The sequence below is a fragment of the Passer domesticus genome, chromosome 3 (assembly GCF_036417665.1).
Source record: "Passer domesticus isolate bPasDom1 chromosome 3, bPasDom1.hap1, whole genome shotgun sequence".
Lineage (NCBI taxonomy): Eukaryota > Metazoa > Chordata > Aves > Passeriformes > Passeridae > Passer > Passer domesticus.
Genome location: NC_087476.1, coordinates 20,577,526 through 20,585,457, shown reverse-complemented (window position 1 = coordinate 20,585,457; position 7,932 = coordinate 20,577,526). Strand labels below are relative to the sequence as shown.

At 41.9% G+C, this 7,932-nt stretch overlaps 1 long non-coding RNA gene across 1 annotated transcript; it reads right to left on the bottom strand.

Moving 5' to 3' along the window:
• Window positions 1–240: 240 nt before the first annotated feature.
• Window positions 241–7,725, bottom strand: LOC135296123 (uncharacterized). Its single transcript, XR_010358167.1, has 2 exons — window positions 3,090–7,725; window positions 241–2,455 (listed from the first exon to the last, which is right to left on the bottom strand). It is a non-coding gene; the product is annotated as an uncharacterized LOC135296123 (long non-coding RNA).
• Window positions 7,726–7,932: the final 207 nt, after the last annotated feature.

Sequence of the window (7,932 nt, the reverse complement as noted above, 5' to 3'; positions counted from 1 at the left end):
CAGGAAGCTGATGCTGGCAGGACATGCCATGGGAAGTACCACACTGGACCTACTCCATCCCTTGTTTCTTTTCTGAAACATCATTGTTAGAGACAGAATGCTGGGGCAAATGGACTTTTGGCCTGATTCAGCCATACTGAAACAAATATCCCTTTACTGTTCCAGAAGGATGTTTTGTCTTTTAGCAATATTTCTTCTCATTCCCTGGTTTGCACCTCTTCTGGATTCCTCACAAACCTGGCTATTGCTACAGCTGCATGATAAACAGCCTTGCACCTTCCCTTCTCTCCAGCACGAGGATATTCACATTTTTTCTCTGCAGACAGAAGCATGCTATTTAGGTGTCTTCCCAAATTACATAAAGCAATGACTGCCTGCCTGTGATTTGTGCTAGCACTGGAGAAAATAAAAAGTCTTTCTCAGATGTGGAGTTTTCATATTACATTGATCAATGCAAAGCAGTAGAAAACAAAACCACAATGGGACAATTGCTTTGAGGGAACAGGGAATTGTGGAACTGGAAAATTGTTAAGAAATATATAAATGAGGAAACATCTATGTTCCTATTCTTCTGTAGGCTTGATAACAGCTTCCGTGGCTTTGGGAAAGTTGTATTACTCGGATGAGAATATTTTGAGGTTTTGATCATTTAAAAAAATGTATTTGTAGATACACAATCCATGACTACTTGGTGACAGCTCTGCAACAGTGCTTGTTAGTGTAGATGTGGAATTGGCAAAGAAAGTGGGCTAGTGGATAAACAGCAAAAACATGAAGTCAGGATGTTGCTGCTTGTTTAGTAAAAGATCTGACAGTGCTTGCTAGAAAATCTGTGTATTTTGGCTTCAAGCATACATAGTGCTTTATTATTAATCATGATTTTTTGTTTTATTCCAGTAATGGCAAACTTTGAAAAAGAGGGAAAAAAAAAAAAAAAGGTAAGCTGGAGTTTTCAGCTATGAAGATCTTTTTTGACTAATATGTTGTCAGGATTAATTCACTAATATGTAAGTGAGTATTTTCAGATCATTGCACTGAAGTTGCACTACAAAAGAAGTATGTAATTTGTTTTCTCACATCTGAAGCCCATTATTAGTACAACAAATAAAGAACATTTTAAATGTCAGGGAAGAATAGAAGTTACAAATAAACAGAATTCTGTCTTAAATCATACATGACATATAAAAAAGCAGGCTTGCTCACTGCAGAACAGTATTTCATTTTTGCCTAGATTAAAGAGTATTTATTCTTCCAACACATTTTCATTAATGACCACTTGAGATGTTTATAACACAATGGGCAGTAAATACAAGACCTATTCATCAGTCTCCTCCTGGTTACAGCCGAAGTGGCCTTTCACGCCACCATGAGACACAAACTCAATGAGGGTATCCTGCCAACTGCATCATCTGCTTCCAGGCCCTCATCTTCTCATGCTGACAAAGAGAGCACTGGTGGGCAGCAACCATGGCTTCCCTGGACACATTCCAGGAGTGACTGATGTTGTTGGGGGCTGCCCTCCTCCAGTGCCCATCAATCTACTTTTCAGTCTGGCACACTCACACATTTTCCTTTTAGGTTTTTTTTTTGTCCTCTGGAATCACTTCTCATTCTAATATTTCTTTTTTTTTCCTCCAGCCCCTTCTGCTCAAAGGGTTTGAAGGGTTGGTTACGATTGGGCTAGCACCTGGCTCTAAAAGGGAGAAAGACAGATAACATGGTTTCAGCAGGACTTAATTAAAAAAATTTTGCTCCTTTCTGCAGGGTCTAGTGAGAGCTTATGTGCTCACTGCATCACTGAGAAATACTTGAGGAATAATTGGTCCCAGGAGAGTCATATGCCGGTGCCTTGAGATTCCCTCTTCACACTGAGTAGTTTCCTTTGTTATCTTCCCACTGCTGATGTTAACCAGCAGAATAAGCATTCAACTGGAATGTTTCTACCATATTTTTATTTGCCAATCTCTTTTTGATGTCCATCTTTTTGGAGATTTTTTTTTTTTTGTGACTAATGGCCTCACAATGCTCTGAGCAAGAAGAGAACTTGGAGGTGAGCCTTGAGCTCTTCAGTGTCCTTGTGCTATAAATTTGGATCAAAGCTGCAGGTAAGAGTTGGATCTCCAAAGAAAACTGAGGCCATATCTGCAATAGCTCAGCAGACTCCTGCAGTCCAGTCATGTCACTTGGGGTCAGAACTACTGCTCTGGTAGATAGCTGTGTGAGGGAGAAACAGTCCCCCTTTTCCTCCCCCAGCACACCTTGCTTCCTTCAGATAATTGTGGAACTAGAAAACAGAGGTCCCACCTGGAGATCTTTGCCTGTTTGGAGTGCTGGTATATCCATGAAAATATCTCCGGCTGAGATCGCCAGTTCACCAGCAGAGAAGGCCTGAATCTGCAAAGTTTCACTGTTGACTTAAATAAAATGCTGAGGAGGTTTCATTAGGTTTAACTCCCTGAAAAAGAGATCACTGAGTAGTCTAGAAGATGATGCATGTTTGATTACATTTACTCTTCTTGAGTGAGTCTGGGCAAACTCATGAGAGTATTCTCATGAGTTGAACTACATACTCTGTTGCTTAAATATTCAAAAGTTAATCTCCCAATTGTTCATTTTCATTAGATTTTGGTAATCAGAAGTTTTAACTGCACTAGATTTCTTGAAAAAGTTTATGATCGACATAATATAAAATACAGCATACTCAAAGAACAGAGAATTTTAAACACTTTGTATTTGTTTCCTGCAGACAATGAAATCTTAGTACTTGAAATCTGAGTGCATTCTTAGCCAGTGTAGATATTGCAGAAAACAGCACTGTTTCAGGTAATTTTATTTTAACTTTTCTTTGTCTAGGAAAATTTTTTTAAAATACTTATAAAAAAGAAAAGGAATGTAAGATCAGAGAGGTTAGGTAGTGGTGTGTTTTATATAATATTCTATTTCTCATAGAGGTCACTGCCAATTTGATGTACATTACAGCAAGAAATCCTGCAGAGGAAAATAACGGAATTTACTTTCATTTTATTAAAATCTAGTGAAAACTAACATAACACTTATGAACCTAATCCTATTAGCTTTTTTGGGCTTACTTGTGCTACCTGATGCTCTTGTTATCCTCATGAAGTTCCTGTTTCTTGAATCCAACTTCAGTGACATTCTTCAGAAATGAATTTGCACAGTGTGCAATTACACTGTTGAAAAACATTTATTTCCTTTTTTAGTTATAAATGCATTATCTCTTGTCTAAATGGATGCTTCCTTGTTTATATCTGATGAGAAGAAGCAATTCTATTAGTTCTATCCACCTTTCCAGTCTTTTTCTGTGTACATTTATTCCATTTCCTTGTATTTATTTCTGGTTTAAAGCACAGTGTTCATCTATCTTCATAACAGTATTTTTCCATGTCCAACAGTGTCTTTGTCATCAGTTCTGGCCTTCTTCTATTTTTGCTATGTCATCCCTGGGGACATAAAATCTCTATAATAAATCGTAATGACAAAGTATAAATTAATTTAGCATGCATTTGCACACAATAATCTGCTTCCTCTAGGAGCCTTGGTATTTCTTGAGCTGACTTACAGTTGATTCAAGCAGCTGTCAATTTTTAAAATAACTCTATTTTCCCTAAGTATTTTCTGTTCTCTCTTACACATTTTCTTTGGACAAAGTTCTACATTGACTAACTTACATGCCAAACTGCAAACAGCTTTGCTATACATGTCAGTATTTCAAATCAAAGTGAGTTTGTTATCAATAAGAATGGAGTTTGGCTAGAGACAGAATATTTCCTTTCCCTTGTAGGATCAAGGAAAAGGAAATATTCTGTCTCATTGGTAAGCCTTGAGAGTTTAGAAAGGAAGGTTAGACCATCTTGGGGTGTTTTCTGGCTCCTAAACCAGCTATATTTATGTTTTGTTTTAAATGAGAATTATACTAAAATCCCAAAATAGTAGAATTCAATATTTTTCAAATTGTCTAGAACAGCTTTTATGTAATAAATGTAACTTACACATCGATGTATATATAAGTGAAATGTAAGTATTGCATTTAAATGAGCTTGGACGTGGTGATGACTTGCAGAACTCATGTACTGTAGTCATCCAGAAATCATATTCCTAAAAATTGTGTGTTGTGTCACACAATATGTATTTTCTGATACATAACACATATGTTTTAGTTTGAAGCTGGCTAGGGAACTGCTAGGAAGCATGGGGAAAAACATGAAGAAGAAAGTTTTGCTCTGAACTCTGGTATTAGTAGTTGCTGAACCTTCCTCTCTTCCTCCCTTTCAGTTCAAAAGATAGAGATAGCCCTAGCATTGCTTATTTTTGTGAACTTTGATACAGTTCTAAGTAGATGTCCACAGTAAACACTCCAGAAAGCCAAGACAAAAAAGGCAAAACAACACAGTGTTGCTCTCCACAAGTTAAAAAGGGAGAATAACTGAGATATGACATCTAGGCATTTAAACTTCCATGAGATAAATTCCAGACTGGTACTCTGGCACTATCAGTGTCCAGAAAGTGGAAAGCACATGGGGGTAGGAATCTAGGAGTGGATATATGGTGCCTGTGCTGTATTCTGGCACAGTGCTATAAAGACAGCTCTTACCATGAAATGGCTAACAGTGGGTCCCTGCAGGGGGAGGGATGTCTCCCTAGTGTTTGTGGTGTGTGCCTAACACTGCTGGGAAGTGGCAAATCTCATCATGGTCTCCAACAGCCGGGCTAAGGTCTGAGCACCAAGTGCAGCTGAGAAGGTTGGCAGTGGTGGCAGCAGTGGTGGATGTGCCATCTCTAGCACAACAGGGGTTTGTTTTTGCATCTTCCTTGGAACAGCAGCACTGCAGCCTTGTTCAGGCAGCCACAGCAAGGTTGGCAAAGGTCCTGCAGCCTGGAGTCACTGAAGAATGCTAAAGCCACTAAGTGTCATGGAGTTATGTGGTATGATACAGGGGATCACCTCCTTACTGCTCTTCACTTTTCTCATTTTTGCTCTCTGTCTCCTGAGAGCCTGGTTTAGGACAGCAAAAGAACTCTATCCTTTTCTCTCCTGGGTCAGAGCCTAGAGTAAAAGAGGAAAGGAGAAACATATTTTTCAGCAGCATCATGTTTTGCCAGGTCATGAAGTGGCTGCTAAAACCATGTTGTCTGGCTTTGCTTTCAAAACAGCTCAGTACTCCTTGGCAGTCAGAGACAAAGGCTGCATTTTCTGTTACTTCTCTCACTTTTTTTCCCCAGCTCTGTGCTCCCTTAAGGGAGACAGGATCAGAGTTCAGAAGAGGAATCATCAATTTTTTCTCATAATATTTATAAAGATGTTCATGGCATTTTAAACACCATGCAAGAAGTTTCTAACACAGGATTTCACAGCATTCTCCTGAATACAACTTAGGGACACATGACAATATAGTTTCTTAGAGGAAGAAACTTTGTATGTAAGTGTTTTGTATTCTTTTTCACCCTAGGCAAGTACAGTTGGCAAATGTCAGCTTCTTACTCTGGAAAAACAAATTTTATTAGTTGTATATAATTAATTTTAAAAGGAAATAATACATTTATTAGCCCAAATCTGTAGAACAGATCAGCAGAAAATAATATTCTTCTCAGAAGAATATGAGATAACACTCAGCCATGCCCTGGGGTCTTGAAGATAAATAGAAAATGTGAACTGAAATTCTCACATCTCTAAAGTCAGCTGGACTGATTTTCAGTGACCAAAGTAAAGCCAAGTTTTCACACTGGACTTCAAGATCTTAGGAGAAAACCTAAGGGGAAAAAAAGTTAAAATTATTAAAAAATTAAGGCCAAAGGCATGTAGTTAATTTTGTGTGTATTGGGAATGCTGTGTGAATTTCTTAGTGAGACTAAAACTGAGCAGAATCATAAGTATTTCCATGATTTAAGCCTAATGTTAGAGTTGATGTTTCAGGCAGCAATAAGAAAAATAGCATAAGGAAGGCATTGGATTAAAACAGGGTCACATGGTGACAACTTACTTGATCTTTTCAAGGTCTAAATACAGAATTCAAATCAAATAAAATGGTTATTTTCTACTAATAGTTACACAAGCATGTGCCAATAAAACTTAGAAATACTTTTGTTTATAAATTTGAAGGAGTGAGAGGTTAAAGAACTAGTTATAAATTGACTTGGCCTTCCAGAGGAAATCCATGCTAAACCTGATCTGTCTTTAATAATGGAGAATGTGTTTTGTCTCCTGCCCTCTTGAGATTCAGTTAATATTAATGCAAGCAAGATGTGAAAGGAAATTCTGTGCTTCACTTTTTGGTAGCTTTTAGGCTCACAAGAGATGGGATTGAAAATGAGATAAAGAAGACTTTGTTTGAAAACTTGTTGCAAAATAAAGGCTTTCAGAGTCCTTCAAACACTTGTTCACTTGCTTTATGCTCATTGATATAATTTTGCGAAGTTCATTTTCAAGACAGAGTTAAAACTGCATTGGTGTAAATGCTGTGGTTACAGGTCCAAGTGAAAGTGAATGTATCTTTTGTGGAGTCAGCTGGAAATTTAAGTTAGCTACACAGCATTCCTAAGTCATTACAGAAATCTTGAATCAGTACAAAAGAGAATTTATAGTTAAAACTATGATGCCTCTGAGGTTAGTGTCCATAGGACATTTTATGACAGAAAAAGTCCTTTTCTCATTGATTTGCAAATCTGGAATCTGTGGGTGTCCTTCTGCACGGATGGGAGCTGAAGGCAGCAGGCAGCACAGGAGCAGCCGGCCTGCAGGAGCTGCTGTTCCTGCCCGGGGTGAGCCCGTTCCTGTTAAGCAGGTAGGTGCACATTGCAGCCAAAAAACCCTCGCAAAGCGCTGCTGCTCGGCCCCAAGGGATCAGGCAGTCACAGCAAGACTTTCAAGTCTCTCATGAGGGATCCTTCAGTGTTAGAGCATTTCACTAGGGAAATCACAGCAGCATTAAGCAAGAGAACAACCAAAAATGGTAGTTTTACAGTAGTTTCCCAGTTCTTTGGACATCTGACCCTAATTCACAGATCAAAATAATGGATAAAGGAGTGCTTAGGAGGGGATTTTAATGGAAGAGTATCCTAGCAAATCTGTCTGAAAACTAAGAATCAATGAAAATACCAGCTGCTACACAGGGCATTAAATCTGGATCATTCAGCCATCAAACTGGGAGCTCCTGGCACTCACTGGACTCCAGCTGGACGCACCAGGCTTTTCCACCCTGGCTGTAGGGCTCCGTGGGTCGAGGGGAGCAGGCTGGGGCGCTGGCTGTGCAGCCTGTGCTGTGGCACAGGCACCCGGTGAGTGCCCGGGTGGGCGCACAGATGGGCGCACCCGTGAATACACAGGCGGCTGCACTGGCAGGCACACGGGTGGATAAACTGGCAGGCACACACACGGGCAGGGTACACGAGGGGTGCCAGGACCATTTGCAGAGTTGTCGGGCCATCTGTGGCGCTCTGCGGGTGCCGCTACTCCCGCTGCCCAGACGGGTCCAGCTTCAGCTCCGAGTGCCCCGCGTTACCCTCACAGACATCCTGCTGCCACCGCTGGCCGGGCAGCGCCATCCGCGCCCTCCCTCCACAGCATCGGCGGGCGCTCGGCGGCTCCTTATCCTCGGCACTCCCTCCCGTCCCATGGGGGCTGCGGGGCGAGCGCGGGGTGCTGCCGGCGGGCCCGGTGCTGTTGCCGCGGTGATGCCGGGCAGCCCCCCCGGCCGTGCCCCCGCCCCGCAAACATGGCAGCGGCGGCGGCCGCGGGCGGCTCCGGCCCTCGGGGGGAGCGGCGGCAGGTGAGGAGCGGCGGGGGCGGCGGCTCCCGGCCCTGCCCGGCCCAGCCCGGCCCGCCGCGGGCCGCCCGTCCGCACCCCGGCTCCATCCGCAGGCCGGTGGGCGAGGCGGCGGCGGGGGGCGGGCTCCCGGCGCCGCCAGGCAGCTCCT